Source organism: Neltuma alba, unplaced genomic scaffold (assembly GCF_004799145.2).
Source record: "Neltuma alba isolate B1F8T4 unplaced genomic scaffold, ASM479914v2 tig00010691_pilon, whole genome shotgun sequence".
Classification (NCBI taxonomy): domain Eukaryota; kingdom Viridiplantae; phylum Streptophyta; class Magnoliopsida; order Fabales; family Fabaceae; genus Neltuma; species Neltuma alba.
The window spans coordinates 40,677-60,638 of NW_021635531.1; the positions used below are offsets into that span (position 1 = coordinate 40,677).

At 34.1% G+C, this 19,962-nt stretch overlaps 3 pseudogenes; 1 reads left to right on the forward strand and 2 right to left on the reverse strand.

The window, feature by feature from the left end:
• Window positions 1–4,683: 4,683 nt before the first annotated feature.
• LOC114758380 (putative receptor-like protein kinase At4g00960) lies at window positions 4,684–8,533 on the forward strand (annotated as a pseudogene).
• Window positions 8,534–9,440: 907 nt separating this feature from the next.
• Window positions 9,441–16,920, reverse strand: LOC114758382 (xyloglucan endotransglucosylase/hydrolase 2-like; annotated as a pseudogene).
• Window positions 16,921–19,011: 2,091 nt separating this feature from the next.
• On the reverse strand, window positions 19,012–19,452 carry LOC114758383 (pathogenesis-related protein PR-4-like; annotated as a pseudogene).
• Between the last annotated feature and the right edge of the window lie 510 nt (window positions 19,453–19,962).

Below are 19,962 nucleotides of genomic sequence, written 5' to 3' on the forward strand. Positions count from 1 at the left end.
TGAGGAAGGTATTAACAACTCATATATTAGATTTTGTGATGTGTTGAAAAACTGTATTGTCAATACTTGCAGTGATAATTGTTCATCCATACATTTTAAGTTGTTAACGACTGCTTTTTCAGTTGTCAGTATAAACTTAAAAAAAAAAAAAGATAATTTGGTAATTAAACAAATAAAATTTATTGCAAAAAAGTTTCTTGGGACTTTATAAAATAATTTCATGATATAAAGAGACTTGTTTGTATTTAATTCTCTTGGATAGAACCTAATTGTAATTTTTCCTAAAAAATAAAGACAAGATTCAAACTATTCTCTTCTATTTGAAATTTTTAATAGGACAATACTTACATTAAGTTTTTCTTTTCTTATGTCCATTATGTGAAGTTTTTCAATCAAATTTAGCCTTGTCTACTTTTTTTAAAATATTATCATTAAACTATTTTTTTACCAGCATTTTCATTAAACTATTAAACCCATATGAAAAAATATATACGATACAGATTATGTCCATTAAAAAACTTGATATAATGGATATAACATAAAGAATTTGATGTGATTATTTTCTTTTTTTATAATGATATATAATATGTATGTATATTTTCTTCTATCATCTCACAGTGATTCTTCCAATATATGAAAATACATGTTGATGAGATGAGACAGCTCCCTTAGACGTAGGACGCAAGGCATAATGGTTTTTCCATCTAAGAAAATTGACTTCACAAATCAAAACGGAAACATTGTGCCTCCGCATACCTGTAATGGGTCCACCAAGCTTAATTTCTTCCCATTAAATTAATGTAGTCTTTTTACCCTACTAATGCTGGGACAATGATATATGAAGACCTGAGGAATGAATTGATATAAGCAAGGTAGCGTAATTTTTCATCTCAGAGAGATTCTTCCGATATGAAAATACATGTTGATGAGATGAGACAGCTCCCTTAGACGTAGGACGCAAGGCATAATGGTTTTTCCATCTAAGAAAATTGACATCACAAATCAAAACGGAAACACTGTACCTCCACATACCCGTAATTGGTCCACCAGCAATTTTTCAGATGATAATGAAAGCAATAAGGCAACTAGTCAACGAAATTATTGTGATTGTTATCATTTTTTCGTGAAGTGTTTGGTATTTACTATTTAGTATGATAGAATGAGTTGTTACTAAATTTTTTATATTGGCAGTAATACTCGAACTTATTTACTCCATCCCGTCATTATGGCAAACTTCAAATAATGTATAACCAAAAAATTGCTAAAATTAGTTTAAAACAATAAATAAGTAAGAAATAAACTTTTATTTTCAAATATAGCCTTATAATAAATAAGAAAAATGATGAGAGAGAATATATAGAGATAATGAGAGAAAGTATGACAAATGAGACATAATAAATAATTAAGTGTAAAACTAAAAAAAAATACATTATATGTTGAGATAAAACCAAATTGAAATTTATAAAATAGGCTAAATATTTTTTCAAATTCAAAGCTTAAAAATAGGAGCATACATAGTATAAAATATTAGTTCATTATAGCTACATTCATTTATTTTCAAGGCATAGTTAACGAGCTATTATTATTATTGTTGTTGTTATTATTACTACTATTTCTGTTTTGATGAAACGTGTTGGAAGTGATTAACTTATAAATATAGCAAGAGAAGTTAATTCTTTATATTATAAAAGAATAAACTTAAAATGATTGAATTAAGGTCGCTATAAGTAATTTAATTAATTTGTCGAACTCCCCAACCATTCCCTCATTTTTTTTCTTGCACCCACTGAAGTGTTGAAAATGTAATCCTTTTAGAGATTGTATATGATTTGAACTGATGGAGTATATAAGTGGAAGAGCCAAGACATGAAAAAGAATTCTAGTGGCACCCTTTCTGTATTAAGCCACAGAGACATGGTCTCTGCACGGCTAAAACAAGAACCCACACAGCCTTTGCAATAAGTCAAGGCTCAGTGAAAAGTGACAAGTCCATCCAATTAGGTAATTTGGACTTAGTCATCCCATTGATTAATAATTGGTGACTTCTTTTCTATGAGATTTTCGTTTCCCCTATATGCAAAGGTTGGCCAAGAAGCACTATCTTTGTGCGTCTCTTTCAATAGTGAAGAAGACTTTAAAAGTGCGTAAACATCATATTGTGCCGTATTTCTCACAGTGAGGCATCTATTTTTTCCTACCCTTTTATTCTTATAGACTAATGTGGAAGTAACGAATTATTTAATTACCCTAAAGGAATCTAAACTCAATGACTAGCTAGTAAAAGTCGCATTAATTAAGTTTGGAACTTTGTCATTATCCCCACCCGCACTTTAGTTTACTTCTGACCAGCAAGTCATCATTTTGCTAAATGACAATTCTCAAACATCATATCCCACTATCCTGTATTTTTTTGAATGGAAAGGAAAATATCATTCAAAGAAACGAAGCAAGGACAGTCAACGGTACAAGATTAAAGGCCGAAAAAAAAAAAAAGAACAGTAAGCAATACACACGAGACATAGCAAAACAAATCATAAGCAAAATTAAGTTTACATATCAATTGAAATAATAAGATTAATGGTTTTCAGAGTATGATTAACTATCCCTTCAGTAGGTGCATAGAAATCATCATCATATTAAAACCTAACCCAAGTTGCCCAGTCTGACTAGTGAGTCTGATCAAATTTTGGACAGACACGGTCTCTGTACGGCGAAAACAAGACCACATACAACTTTCGCAATAAGTCAAAGCTCAGTGAAAAGTGACAAGTCCATCCAATTAGTTAATTTGGACTTAGTCATCCCATTGATTAATAATTGGTGACTTCTTTTCTATGAGATTTTCGTTTCCCCTATATGCAAAGGTTGGCCAAGAAGCACTATCTTTGTGCGTCTCTTTCAATAGTGAAGAAGACTTTAAAAGTGCGTAAACATCATATTGTGCCGTATTTCTCACAGTGAGGCATCTATTTTTTCCTACCCTTTTATTCTTATAGACTAATGTGGAAGTAACGAATTATTTAATTACCCTAAAGGAATCTAAACTCAAAATGACTAGCTAGTAAAAGCCGCATTAATTAAGTTTGGAACTTTGTCATTATCCCCACCCGCACTTTAGTTTACTTCTGACCAGCAAGTCATCATTTTGCTAAATGACAATTCTCAAACATCATATCCCACTATCCTTTTTTTTTTTAATGGAAAGGAAAATATCATTCAAAGAAACGAAGCAAGGACAGTCAACGGTACTAGATTAAAGGCAAAAAAAAAAAAACAGAGAGAACAGTAAGCAATACACACGAGACATGGCAAAACAAATCATAGGCAAAATTAAGTTTACATATCAATTGAAATAATAAGATTAATGGTTTTCAGAGTATGATTAACTATCGCTTCAGTAGGTGCATAGAAAATACGCACAATCATCATCATATTAACCCAGGTTGCTTAGTCTGACTAGTGAGCTAATAAAGTAGTTTTTTTGACCAACCTACCCAAATTTTGGATAGATCGATCAGCTTAGATTTTATGTCTTTTATTAAGCTTGAAATGGCATTTGTTGGATCATGCATAATTTATACACGGATATTCTATATACTTATGGATTAATGTTCTTGATATGAATATTATTTTAATTATGATTGGTCTAATTCTGGTAAATCATCATAATTTAAATTACTGTCTTCATGAGTTTATTAATATTAATCGATTTTGTTTTTAGTACCTTGACCTTAACAATTACCATGGCTAAGCCTAGTTCCTTTGTTTTACTTTATTTTTCCTCACCCTAATTCTGGCACCAAGACCAACAAGGCTTCCCAAAAATCTTCTGTCGCTACGGCTCCCCATAGGACAGAGTCCTCAACGCCCAAACGCCATGGTTTTACGTCGGAGAGAGGCAATCGTAAATGATTTTTTCTCCATGGCTTGGGACGGTTCGAACCTCTCCTATTTTCTTCCCATCTTCTTCCCTTCTCTTTCGTTGACTTAATATTTTAACAGTTCACATTTAATTTTGTTAAAACTATTATTAAAATATAAAAAATAAATTATAAAAATAAATAAATAATAAATTACAAACTATGTCAAAATTTAATTCTAATGGTTTTTCAATGCACTAAATGTTTTCAAATTTTTTTTATAAATGGTTTATAAAAAATTAAAATCTAAACTATTAAATATTAATCCAATGAAAGAGGAGGGAAGAGGATACACACACAGGGCTACAAGGCTAGCAAATTGGGTAATGTAATAGGGTGAGTATAGGGCTATTCATGATTGTGACTAAAGGTTTTTTTTTTTAAAAAAAATAAATCAATGCCATCTTTGTTTCAACAAGAATTTAAACGTCCAGAAAAATCATTATAGCCTACTATTTCTAATTTAGTGGGGGCGTCTTCATTTTCATATCTCCTTCTCATAACGCTTTGTGTGATAAATTAATTACCCTGAAAAATCTAGACTCAAGAGATTTTTTTTTTTATAAGACGGAAAGAAGTCTAGACTCAAGAGATGACTACAAGTCGTTCTAAGTAAAGTTTGGGCATTGTCACTCTCAATTCCCAAATTACACTTGGTACCATCTTCTAACCTAAATACAAAGAAAAGAAAAGATTACAGACCTCAGTTAGACAATTCTCAAACCTACCTTTACTAGGCACAGAGAAAACAAGTACAATAACCATGCATAGGGTTCCCTTTCTCTTCTTTCTCCTTTACCTAACCCTAATTTCTCATCATGGCACTATCGCCCAGCAAGGCTTCTCAAACAATTTTTGTGGTGAAGGCCCCGCGGACAGCAATAGTTCCTTCCGATCCAACCTCATGAACCTTTTACAAAACATGTCTTTCAACACACAAATCGACTATGGTTTCTGCAACTTCTCCTCCGGCAACAACTCCGACAAAGTTTACGTCATCGGACTATGCCGAGGAGACATTACTGTACAAGATTGCCGCAGTTGCATCCAAGATTCGAGGGTGATTATTCTCCAAGTATGTGCACCTAATGCGAGGGAAGCAATCGGGTGGTATGACAAGTGCTTTCTGAGATACTCCAACCGATCGATATTTGGTGTGATGGAAACATTGGGGGGTTACACTTCGTCAGACAGCTCCGATGCTTTGGAGAAAGACGGGTTCAAGAATGTGTTGATGCAGATGATGAGTTATCTAAGAGAAAGGGCTGCTTCCGGCGACTCGCTTCGGAAGTTTGCGGTGGCGAATGCTAGTGGCCTGGGCAATCAAACCATATATGGCCTTGCACAGTGCACGCCGGACTTGTCGAACAAGGACTGTGACATTTGCCTGAGTGGGGCAATCTCTAATATTTCTAAATGTCGTGATGGAAAGAGAGGTGGTCAGGTGGTCCGACCCAGTTGCTACATTAGATTTGGAGCCAATAGCTTCTTTGAGGCTTCTGCGTACAATAATACACAACCATTTGTGCATTCACCGTTGCCTCATCCACAACCATTTGTGCAGTCACCGTTGCCTCATCCCACCTTCAAACAAGGTAAACTTATATGATCAAGGCTTTTTTTTTTTTAAATTAAACTAGATCAAGAGAATATAATTCTAAAATTGAAAATTACGGCCTATAGTTTTTGTTTGGTGAGAAAACTTAACCAACATCTTATATTATAGACCGGAGGGAGTATGCACGGCCCAAAATTAAAATTCTCCTCTCTTTCTCTTGCATTTAAAGCTCTCCCCTCTATGTAATATACTAAGAGGTAAAAGTAAAAAACTATTATTAATTACTTCGTCAACATCTTATATTTTGGATTAAAATTTTCTTCTAGAAGACTTCTTATATTATGAACAAGAAAAAGTGTGTGAAAATAATTTTGTCTCACTTAAAGAGGGTTGAGTTTAGCAGGTTAATCTCTTACAATATAGCGAACCAATATTAGAATCCCCATTTAAAAAAAAGTTCACAACTAATACTAAATAGTGTCTGAAACAGGTTTCCAACGAGAATGAGAATATGCCTGTGCAGTGGCGTTTGTTACCCGTCATAATTCACGGTTGTTACCCCTTATAATTCACGGGGACTTACATTTCAAAATATCTTAACGCTTTTAAAAGACATATATCAAAGCTTTTTTTTCCCCTTTTTTTATTTCCTTTTGGAAAATTTATTGAATTTAACTTATCAGGATCAACTTGTCGCAAATATAAGTGCAAATTTTGCTTTGTGCAGGAAAGAGAAACAAGTCATCAAGGATTGCCGCGGTTGTTGCCTTCACCGCAGGACTCACCTTACTCATCTTCATGGTTGTAATATATTTAAAACCAATGAGGAGACCCAATAAAATTGGAAGTAAGTCAACGTCTCATGTTTATAATATTATACTCTTCCGGTCCTAAATACAAAACCCCTTTTGTACTATAATTTATACTACAAAAAGGGTATATTTAGGACTGTAGGAGTAACATGAAACATATGAAAATGTTTCTATACAAGTATATATCGTCTTAACTAAATACACGGTTGCCAACAATTTGATTAAATTATATTTATATATTAATTATTTATATTTTATTGAAAAGTCAAATCACCAATTTTTTTATTACTGCTATTTTTGTCAAAAATTTAAATTTAGATTAAAATATATACTTTGAAAGTAAATAAAAATGTATGTATATTCTGCAGAAATAATTCAAAATACATAATTTATTTTTTTAATTGAATTTTAAGATTGAATGATAATTATTGTCCAAGTTCAAGGTCAAAAAATTATTATTCATTTTTCAAATTAGTTATTAGAGGAAAATATTTTCATATGTAGTTGATATATAGTTATTAATAATTAATCATAACTCGCTGTACTATACTACCATCCATGTTTATATAGCTGAAGCTAAGGATGCTACTGACTCATTGCGAATGGACTTTGAAACCATCAGAATGGCAACAAATGATTTTGCTGATGCAAATAAGCTTGGACAAGGTGGATTTGGAGCTGTTTACTTGGTAAGATACTAAATTGTGTGTGTATTAAGTGAGACTACTCCGGTCTTAAATACAAAAACCATTTTATAATATAAATTACATTATAAAATTGGTCTTATTTAAGAGCGGTGGAGTACATGATTAAGATGTTCTTATAAGAAATAACAATAAAGTCAGATTCCCCCCATGCATTGCATTACTCAAACTCAATGGTCTAGTCTCGTGTGTGCGCTTTTTTCTTTTAATATATAATTCCAGGGTAGGTTGTGTAATGGACAAGAGATTGCCGTAAAAAGGTTGAGCAGGAATTCTGGGCAAGGTGATGTGGAGTTTAAGAATGAAGTGTTTCTAATGGCCGAGCTACAGCATCGGAATTTAGTCAAGCTACTTGGTTTTTGTCATAAGAAAGAAGAAAGGCTTCTTGTTTATGAGTTCCTTCCTAACAAAAGCCTTGATTACTTCATTTTTGGTATGTTAACTAATGCTAATCTTCCATGTCTTCCTTTCTTTTAATTTCTAGATCATAATAATCGATATATATTCGAAGAGGTTAAATTTCTAAAATATTCGTATCAAGGTTCTCACGTGGGTAAGTTTACTTCAATGGATTATTACTTTAAATCATGGAATTTGTTGTCCATGACTTAATGCAGACCCAATCAAGGGATCGTATTTAAATTGGCAAAAACGTGTCAAAATCATAGAAGGCATTTCTCGAGGTCTTCTTTATCTCCATCAAGATTCTCGAGTACGGATCATTCACCGTGATTTGAAGCCAAACAATATACTTTTAGATGAAGACATGGATGCTAAGATCTCAGATCTTGGTATGGCAAGGTTATTTGCAATCGATCAAACTCAAAGCAACACAAGTAAAATTGTCGGGACTTAGTAAGTTTATATATATTCTGAATTATATACTAATCACTAGAGCTATAATTAGATTAATTAAGTTTAAATACTAATTCTCTTTTGACATGCACATGCAGTGGATACATGGCACCAGAATATGTAAAACATGGAATCTTTTCAACAAAATCAGATGTTTTTAGTTTTGGAGTATTGGTTTTAGAAATTATAAGTGGCCAAAAGAATGGTGAATTCCACAATGGGGAGAACATAGAGCATATAGGAACTGTTGTAAGTATTTCCCTCTATCAATACTTGAATCATCTTTGAATAATCATTCTTTTTTTTTTTTCGGGTTCCACAACTCTACAGCTAAAAAAATAATTCTTGCTGGCTTGGAAAAGTTGGAGAAAAGGAATGTTGGCAAATATTGTAGATCCAACATTATTGATTGAAGAAGGAGACTCTTCAAGAAGTAAAATGATGAGATGCATCCAAATAGGGTTACTGTGCCTTCAAGTAAACACAGCTCATAGGCCATCAATGGCTTCCATTGTTACGTTGCTAAGTAGCTCTTCCTGTACCATCCCAGTTCCTTCAGAACCATCCTTTTATAATTGGATAAGCATGCCAAGCATTGATATTATTCCATCATCATCATCTGGAGATCAATCTGCTGAAGAATCAAGAAATGAACTTACTTTTACAGAGCAATTTCCTCGCTAGCTAGGATCACTTGCAAGTATATATGGGGGCCAAGGGATTTGAGAATTTTCGTTATACTACTCATAACTATACAACTAGCTTTTTAAAGCTTTGTGTTAGAGAAGAAAATGTGCAGGAGATAAATTAGTTGTAAAGTGGTTTCAAAATGCGGGTGGAAATCTTGAGCACGCTACTTAAAGCAAGATTTTTCTGCACAAAATATGGCAGTGACAATTAATTAAAAAAAATGGTGAAAAATTCTGTTTTAAAAATTTTATTGTGGTTAGAAGGACTCTAAGAAGACTTTCATTGATCTTTTATAATTAAAAAAATTCCTGAACCAATGCTCATCTTTTTCTTTCATGCAAGGCTGCGATCTCAGGAATAATTTGGTAAGAAACAGTTTTAAAAAATTGATCACAATACACACACACACACACATATATGGATCTCAGTATTTAAAAAATGTATGTAAAATACGGCAAAGTGAACTTTTGGTTCTCTAATTTTATATAAAATTTTAATTTGATTCTTTAATTTAAAAAAAAAAAAGCATACTTTTATAGTCATTTAACTTTAGCACAGTTAATTTTAAATAATAATCTTTTGGTACATTCATTATTATTTTAAAAATTAAATTTAACATGTCTGTATTTGAGATTTTTTTTCTCAATATATATTTTAAATTTTGATGTCCGTTTTTTATTAACATTATTAAGATTAAAATAACTAAAAATACGTATAAAATAAAAGAATTAAAATAAGAAATTTTTATGTAAAATTAAACAACTAAATATACACTTCTTGAGTAACAATTAACAAATACTCCTCTGGTCCTAAATATAAAATCCAATTTTTAATGTACATTATAATATAAGGTGGGTTTTATATTTAAGATCGGATGAATAGTTTGCAATAAGGTATGTGTTTATTGAGGTATTAGATTGGCTTTGCGGCATTCCCAGGGAAGCCCATGAGCATAACGTCTAAAGTCATGGCAATAATCATAAACCACCCATTTTTGCTGCACTTGTTGCATCTTCATCTTGTTCTCTGGATCTATGTCTTTGGTCTGTTTGGCTACATTGAATCCCCGGCATGACGGCTCCGGGCTCACCGTGCAGGCCCGGGCGGTGAAGTTCTGGAACGACGCAATGAACGGAGCATTGGACATGTCGATCTTCACCTGCCCCCACCTAGTAGCCCACGAGTCTCCATTCCAAAGAGTTGCGAAAACCCTCATGGGTTGCCTTGTAGGGAAATGCACTCCAATCTCATGTCTGTTTCGCATCACTCTTATGGGAGTATTATCCACTAGTATTCTGCATTCAAATTCAATTCAAAAATTATACACTTGCACATGAAAATCCAGACACACCCGAATTCGATGCTTAGAATGGAAGGAAGAAAGAATGATTGGTATACTTTCTCCGGTTTTAAATATAAGAATGATCATAGTGTTTGTTTTGGTTCTAAATATAAAACCTCAATCTTTATGGTTTCTCAAATTTCTAATTTTTTGCAAACAATCTTAATAACTACACATGTAAAGAGCAAGGCTTTCATTAATTGGGTGGTTTTTAATACAAAATGATTAGAGAATTGACTTCTATTATTAACAGGTCATTAATAATATGGCTAAAACATAAAACTTCCCTAAATTTAAAACCATGTACAAATAACTTCTTTATCCTTTACAACTTGATGATTAATCTCAAACTAATCAATTTTACACTTCTTAAACTTTATTTTTGTATGCATATACAATCCACGCAAACTTTGAGTTATACGCAATACCCCTTAAATTTCAACTCATTTGCAAATAATTAAACAATATGAAGTTATTTGAATAAATATAATGCCAATGTTCAGAAAAGTTTATTGTAACATTTCAAAGATTAAGAGTGTTTTTTACGTATGACATAAAACTCTATGCAATGTCTGAACATATTGTGATGGATATGGGAGCAGTAATAATGTAACTTACATGATACGTTGGGAGTTCCAATCAATAGAGTAAGTGTGGAAGTCCTCAGTGGGATCAAACCAAAGGTAGGATTGCATTATTTTTCTCGACCACCTTCGCCATATGCAAAAATATTAGTGGACATCAGATAAGGATCTCCCGACAAGTTTCCTAGGAACTCTGTCTGTCTCGTCGTGTTGTGGCCCCTCCGAGCTTAACTTCGTACATTACACATGCACACAACATTAATCACACCAAAATTAATTAACCTCCAAAACCAATCCCAATCCATAAAAAATGTAGGCACATACATATATAAACACCTTCATGGTACGAAGTAAAACATCTTATCATTATAATTATACGTACACAAAAAGCAGTGACGGCTCCTGCTGAGTTTCCTGGGACGAGTTTGATTTGCATATCAAATCTTCCGAACAAAAACTCACTCTTGGAAACGACACCAGACCCTGAATATTGATCCAACGTTAGGAATAAGCTTTGGCCTTCATCTTCGATTCTGGCTCTGTTCTCTCCGAAAAGAGTGCCAAAATATTCTATGAAATTCCCATCCCCACCAATACTCGTACCAACAAACGCTAGAAACACACAAACAAAAACAAGATTGGAACTACAAGACATGGATGAAGATAAATCTCTTGTCCTTTAGATGAAAGGAAGGTTTCAGATTCCTTGGCAGGAACATAGCAGCAACAACGTTGTTGTTGGGGTGAGATTAATAATGTGAATGTTATAGATCCATGGGGATGTAATTTTGTTATCAGAAGCTGTTGTGAAGACAACGGCCACGTGGCTTAGGGTGATTGATTGGGATCATTATGATGATGATAATATTTGCTGTCACAAACTGAATATCATCCAGACCTTTTTCTGGGAAAAATTAATTGGAGACAGAAGGACGAAAAGGAGAATCAGTTTTGATCCATGGATGATGAGAAGAATAATGGTTTAGGAAGTCAGGTCAATGGATACGGATGTGTTTCTGGAGTTTGAGGGTGAACAATTGTCAAATAGCTGAATTTGGGATTGTTTTATTCTAATAATAGGAATCCTAAAAGTATGCGAAGATGTGGGACTTAGAACACGCAAGACTGGACCAGAAAGTTAACCCCTCCATATTGAAAGGATATTGTCTTTTTCTTTTTTCTAACAGGATGAAAATTTGGGTACCTTGTATAAACGCAAATCCAAAACTCAAAGGATGTTTGGAGAAGTAATTGCAGGATACCTAGCTATCAATGACATTCTGATATTCGCAATGAAATTTAAACTTGTACTCTTCTGAACTTTTTTTGTGTGCCAGATATACTCTTCTTAGCTATATTAATCATACTTTTATCAATGAGGTTAATATTTATTCGCTATTTATAAACATATTTGGTGCTACTTTAAGATGTATTGGATAATTTTTTTAAAAAAATATTCAGAGGTTTGAACTTTTGACCATTGTATATTTATATCTACACCTCATCTCACTCTGACCACTTGAGTTAACCCCACGTATAAATGTGGAGGAATCTTTTTAAACCGTATAAATGTTATTCGATTTCACGAATTTGGATCCCCGAATTGAGGCTTTCGCAAGTGAAACAATTAATTGATAGATATTAACGGTCATATCATGATCTAACAGTGTTGAGGAGGGATCATTGCTGTTAAACTCGCGAGTTGACTCTCCGAGCTTAACATTTAATGATAGGTTTAGTCACCGAGTTCACTGTTTTTATGTTTTCAGCTTGTAAAATCATGTTAACTTACTCTTGAACTCATACTAAAATTTTTAATTTGGTTATGTTTAATGACTTTATATATGAATTTTGCAAAATTCTTTTTGTCAAATATGGCATATTATGAACATTAATAAATTTAATTTCAATTATTTGGATTTAAAATATATTTAAATAAAATTATTGTTATTTTTATATTTTAATCATTTATTATAAAAGTTGCAACACCTTACTTTTATATATATTAATAGGATTATTTTAACGTCTATGAATCACTAACGCCAGGTTTCCGTCCTAGGAAAAGACAGGAAAATTTTTTTTTCCCCTCATCCTTTAACATTGGAAACCGTTGATCAAATATTTCAAACCTTTAGAATAATAGAAGAGTGATCCACAATCAATCCTACTTTCAACTTAATCTATTATCACCCAGAATGATTTCATACCGTGCAATCTTATAATATTATATTAAAAATATAGCAACCATTTTGGTTGACTGCACATACCTGCACCCGGCAGTGCTCTTTCGCTTATGAAGGATATAAAATAATATTTACATAAAGCAAGTAAAGTTACTTGCCCATATATTTTGCTATACCATTTACAGAATTATAACAGGTATCTCTGTTCTTCAACCAGCCCACCTTCTTCTTAAATAACCTCCTTGTCCTTCTAGCTACTAGCCTTCACTGTTCATCATAAATTGGAGGGTGAGATTCCGAAGAATCCCCGTAGTAGTAATTTCCATCAAACACATATGAAGATCACATAAAGCATGCAAAACAAGCCAAAGTGGAACATAACCTTGCAAGCTAATGCAATTAAGCATTTATGCGCAATGACAGATAGACAAGCTGAATAAATAATGCGCAAATAATTGGCAATCACTGCCCCATGTCTATCAGCTACACGTGATCACGGCTAAATAATCCATGCAAGGAATTAAGGATTACATGTTCTCATGCTTTAAACAGCAATATGGCACAAACAGACATGCAGCAATCATACACAAGTGTAAGGTAGGAAAGAACTACTACCTGGTCCGCATCCCTCCAAATCAAACCTTACCATTCTCCTTTCTTTCTATTTCTTGGTGGGCTTGAGCAGATATAAAAACCTATCATATTAGTAAGGTAGATCAATACTTCATCCAACTGTATCTCATAAATTAAATAACTCTTTAAATCCCAAATCTTCTTTAATCTCTACCCTTACGTAGCAGTTGATTATCCTGGACAATTTTTCTTATTCAAACTATGGAGGGTTTCCTTCCTTATCTCAATCCATACAGTTTCTTTACTTAGTAACATTCTCAATGACTTTATTAACACCTAAATTCCTAACTATCATTAGCTTTCAATAATGCTCAAATACTTCCCAATCTAAAACTTCTAGACTTCTATATATCTCCAATCAATACACACATGTAGCAAACATATATAATATATCAATTATGTTTTAATCACCCATTCCATAAACCTCGCAGCCTAACCTCCTCCTGGAAAACAATTCCATATTCAATATTTTCCATCCCCAACTTCCACGGTCAAAACAGACAACAATCAAGTTTATATATATTCGCTTATATAACCCCCAAAATTCTCACTTCGAACGGCCACGAATAAACTATTAAAATTTCCAAATTATAATTATATAACCCAATGGCCATTCATCTATTAAGACCACATTTAAACATTCTTTAAATCATTATCCTATCACTTCAAACCTTTGTACCCCTTTATTTTATGTCTGAAAATTTTCCAGATTTACTATAACTACATGTTCTAATTCAAGTCCAATTCCCCATGTTCTTAGCTACCTTTATAATTCTCACATTTAACTAATTTAATTTAGACTTTATAATTACTTATTAACTCCATCATTGACTTAAGGCATTCAAATTTAATTCAGTAATCCAAAATCATTGCTCAACCTCTAGAATATTAAAGAATGCTCTCTCTCCATAACACATTGCCCTGCATATACTCTTATCCCTCAAGCTTCCAGGTTCAAGAATAATTCCTACCCATTATTTAACCATCTGAAATTAGTGTACAGCTCTTGAAAACATGGAATACTCATTTTCAAACCATTTCCAGCTTCCTCAATATGAACCTCAGAAAATGCAATCCCAAATCTTCCAGCAACGACGACATATATATGAATGTATCTCCCAAGTTCTAACAGCAGCAATAACCGTGTGTATAAATATATATATATATATATATATATATCTGCACTACTCTAGTTTCTAAAATTTTCAGTCCCACGACAGCAACAAAGCACACACACATCCTATATACACACACACACACACATGTACATACGTATCAACATATACCTACAGTAGTACTTCGTTTAAATATTTCGTTCTCTTTTACTTTCTAGTGACCGAAGCTTATAACACCTGAAACAGAGAACCTAATGCTGTTGAATTAAAATAGAGCTTGGGAGTTTCAAAATCATCACTGCAGCACTAAACTAATGATGTCACGTGTAGTCTCATATATATATATATCAGTATTTTGTTTTCCTTTTAATGCCTCAGAAGCCGAGACCATTAAACCAAGAAATCACAGACCCTGTTTCGGTAATCATATACAGAGAAATTTTTCATTCATTCAACAGCAAAGCTTCACGTTAAACCAGCAACATTACCCAAACAAAACGCCACCCCCCCCAAACCTTTAGCCTCTGTTTCGGTCTTGAAAAACAGAGGAAGAAATCCACATGCAACCAAATTTATCAACATGCAACACCACCTTTCAACCACACAAGATTCAATCTACAATCCTCCTTACATATATCATCCGTTTCCCTGACTTTCTCTCTCTAAGCTCATCTCTTTCTCTCCTCAACTTCACCGGAAACATGAACCCAAACCAGAAAATGAAGACAGCAATGGACCCGTGGAGCTCACCTGGATTGTTTGATCGGTTTGTATGCACTGGATACCACCTCCGGTCACTCCTCCAGCTCCACCGACTCTGTTTCTCCCGTGCTCTCCCTCTCTCGCTCTCCGTCTCTGTCTTTCTTTCGTTCTCCTTCTCTCTTTTCTTTTTGCCACCGTATGAGCTGAATCTAAACGCGTGGAGGACCAGCTGTTGAATGGAAAAATGATTCAGACGTCTTGAGGAGAAGGCAGCACGTGTTTACAGCATTCTGGACCATTTTACCCTTCTAAATAATTATTCCTCCAATCCTATTCCTTCTCCTATTTTTCTGAAATATAAGATATATCCAGAAATTAAACCAAAATATCAAAATGGATTTTTCTTATCCATTAGCTTCTTTGACCCATAAAATAATTTTCCTAAGAATTTCAGGTCAAAAGTCCATTCCTGACTATTTTTCTGAAATTTTCCAAGAAAATAGCTCTTAACTTCAGAAATTAATCCTTAATCCATTTTAAAGATTTTATGCCTCAAATAACTTCTTTACCTCATAAGATAATTTCCCTAAAATTTTCTAGTTAATTAGAAACCTCTAAGTATTTTCTAAGGCAATAACCCATTTTGCTATGAAAATAGCTTTAAAATCATTTAAGCCACTTTTTGGGGAATGAACTTTTCCAAAATATTTATAAATCTTGAAAAATCAATATTCCATAATTTTCCCCAATTGTGATTGAGCTATTAAATAATTTTAATGAACTTTCTCTTCTTTCTTTTTTTTGCTCATCCTGAGTCAGAAAATTCGGGATGTTACAAAAGTAAACTCTTACAAATTCAAGATTCAAATTTATAATTCAAGTTTACATGTCTATCACAAGTGTGTTTAAACTCGCGAGTTTGATAGCTTTGAAAGGAATTACAAATTTATTTTTTAAAAAAATCTCAACATTGTTAGAGGGCAATCTAATAGTTAATATCCTTTAATTGAGACTTAAATGAGAGCACTAAATTAAGGGGTTCCAATCCTTGTTTCACATGATATTGTTGGCTGAAATTAGCTCGCATAATCTATAACTCTTATGGCAGGCAATTGATATTTAAAAAGAAATTGATAGGAGTTTCTTTGTTGGCCAAAGATAAGAGTACTGTTGTAATATTTAAACCAACGTTTACTATATCTGTTAAAGTTATAGTTTTACTCAATGAAAAAAAAGGGGACTGGACCGGCCGGTTCAACTAGAAAACCGGTGAACCGGTCCATGGTCCGATCTAGTTCATGAAGAAAACCGACCACTTAAAGAACCGGTAAATAACCAGTTAGACCAGTATTAGGCCGGTCAACTGTCCGGTTTGGGGGGTTGACCAGTTTAATTTTTGCCCCAGCCAATGCCTAAAACGATGTTGTCTTATATTTAAAAAAAAATTTTGAACTCTGTCGTTTGATAATTTTCCCTCGGTCCCTCCCTCCTCCTGGCTAGATTACACATTCCCTCCCCCATTCCCATCTTCGAGTCTTCAACTGTTCTCCACTTCTCCCTGCCCCAAATCCCTTGCAGTGCCATCGAGTTGTCGTGGAAAGTGGAGACAACGGCGCAATGGTCGACTTGTGTTGGAGACGGAGCCACAGTGGTTAACCAAGATTCCTATTCCCTCCTTCATTTCGACTGTGCTCCCTGCCCCAGATCCCTTGCTGCTGGCCTTGCCTGAAACTAAAAGGCATCCAGCATCCTTCAATCTCCAGCTAAGTAGAGATTTTTGCCTGAAAATAAATATCTCTAGCTCGCCTTGCCCCAGATCCATTGGCCGTTCTACTCGCCTTGCCTGAAAATAGATATCTCTGCTTTGAGCCTTTGATTTCTGCCTTTCTCCATTGGTCGAGAGGTTTGGGAAATAGGAAGTGAGGGGAGATGAAAATCTCTAGCTAAGTTTAGCTTCTTGAGAGTTCTGCCTTTCATCGAGAGGTTTGCTCACCTTGCCTTTGCCTTTCGAGTTTCTCCGTTGGCCGAGAGGTTTGTTCTGCCTTTCACCAGATTTTTTCTTTAAAAATAAAACAAATAAACAATGTTAGAAGTGTTAGAATAATGAATATGATCGATTATTTTCTGCTACTCCATTGAAACTCTGCTGCTACTATGTAGCTGATAAGTAGAAGTGTTGGAAATTAGAATGATGATTGTTTTATTTTAATGTTATGAATTAAATTGTATTATTTTAATATGATTGGTCCGACCTATGACCCTTGACCCACTACCTTGGCCAGTTTAGTCCTCGGTCCGGTTTTTTGTTCCTTGGTTTTACTTCAAATGTGATATGTGTGTTCTGCTTTAATTATTACCTTAGAATAAAAACAATACTTGCAACACCTAACTATATATATACTAATAGGGTCATTTCAACATCAATGTATTTGTGAATCACTAAATGCCAGATTTCTGTTCTGGGAAAAGACAAGAAATTTTTTTATATCAAATACTAACTAAATACTGACGAGTGATTCACACAGTTGAACCTTGTCTCTATTACTGATAAAGTAGGTAGACAGATATATAATAATGCTACATATTTAGGTAGATATATTGGTCATCTCAGTCAATGGCCCTTACCTGTGCGCTGATAGTGCATACCTCCTTATAGAGGATACAAAATAGTATATACAGAGGAAAGTAGAGGTTACTTGCCCTTAAATATTTAATAAGTTAGTTAATTATCTACCAAAATAATTATTTCACAAGTACAAAAGTAGCAGGCATTCCTGCTCTTCATAGATGCCCACCTTCAGCTCTTACCTCCTTACCCTTGGAGCTGCTTGCCCTTGCTGCACATCATGGAAGGGAAGGTGAGATTCTAGAGAATCCCTGTAGTAGTAATTTCTATCAAACATATATGCAGGTTATATGAAACATGCAAAACAAGCCATACGGAACAAAACCTTGCAAGTTATGCATAAAAAGCATTTAAGTGTAATGACAAATAGTCAGATTGATTAGCTGAATACGCAATCAATGGCACATAAGGCTGGACATACAATGGCTCGTAAGGCCGCGCAAATAATGGCTCATAAGGCCCCATATCTTTTAGTTGCACATGATCACGGCTAATAACTCATGCAAGGAATTAAGGATTACATGTTCTCATGCTTTGGAATAGCAATATGGCACAAACAAACATGCAACAATCATACATAAATGTAAGATAGGAAAAACTACTACCTGAGCCTTCCGTTTCAAAATTAAACCTTACTTTCTTCCTTTCTTTTTATCTTTCTCGGTGGACTTTTGCAGATATCAAAACCTATTATGTCAGTAAGGGTAGGTTAATGCTTGATCCAACATAATTTATAATTTAACTAACCTTCTTTAAATTCCAAATTTCATTAAATTCTGCTCTAACGTAATAGTTGGTCATCCTGGACACTTTTTCTTATTCAATACATTCACTGTGGAGGGTTTCACCCTTTATCTCAACCCAAATAGTTATTTTACTTATTAACTGGTTACCACCCATTCTAACCATTTAGATACAAGTTTGCTTACTTGAGTCCCAATCAAGTAAGTTTAATTTTTAATTAATTCTTGACTAAGACACACGTTACAACAAATATATTCATCTAATCAATATCAAAACCCAACTAGGAAAGCTAAGCAATTCAGCCTCTATACATCCTTCAATCTCCTTAATTTTGAATTTACAGTCCTCAAATAACCATTCTCATAAATTCTATTAATTACAACTTTTACCCCATATTAACCATTGGCTGTACCATTAAAAGTTTTTCCTAATGTGTACCTTTGAAATAATTTATAAGTATTATGGTTATTAATCCACCTGTTAAAAAAAATTCCCAACCACCGTTTGGAAACCTCAATCAAACCTCAAACAATCAAGTTCATGTCAATTTTTTCTTTTGCAGTCGACGAAATCGTAGTTGACGAAGAGATGGCCCTGAGTGTTGTCGTTGCCGTCGGTATCTAACCTCCGGAAGACTCCGACGTCCAAGTCCAAACCGACGTTGCTGCACTGATCCACAATCCTCACAGTTTGCTGCGCGCGAGTGGGGGTGTTGTTGACTTGGAGGCGACAGCAGTAGGAGGCCCGACCGTGGGGGCTGACGGGGCCATAGAAGGCGGTCTAGCCGTATTTGCGGTGCCAGGGTAGGGACTTGGAGGCGTCCCAGGTGGAGTGAAATGCACTGACGGCCATCAAATCCCAGTTCTGAAGCTCTGGTTGGTACATGTGATAGGTGGCTCTCACATTGGTGGCGCTTTGTCCCCATGCTATTCCCACTGAGCTCACCACGAACACCGCCCACAATACGACGCTCACTTTCCCCATTGATCTATTTTACTTTCTTTTCTTCCTCTCCAACCATGGATGATGATGATGATGATATATATATATATATATATATATATATATATATAGGCCCAGTGGTTCTGTAAAATTATCAACTTACCCCTTCCTTTATTGACTTCGATCACACTCCTCACCATTAACTTCCTCCTCCTCCTCATGATAACCCTTGTATATTATATATATACTCCTCCGGTTTTTAATATAAGACCCATTTAACTAATTTGATTAGATTAAAGAAGTTAGTTAAGTTAGTTAATTATAAGAAAAGTGACATATTTTTCCTAAAACACCATAATCATCTTTCTTAATGCTCCCTCTCCTTTTTCTACTTGATTATGATTGAAGGAGTATCCATAGGGGTAATTTAGAGAAAATTGATAAATATGATAAATGAGTCTTATATTTAGGACCAAAACCAATTTAAGAACTGGGTCTCATGTTAAGGACCTGAAGAGTATATATTTATGTAGGAAGCTGGTTCAAGAAATG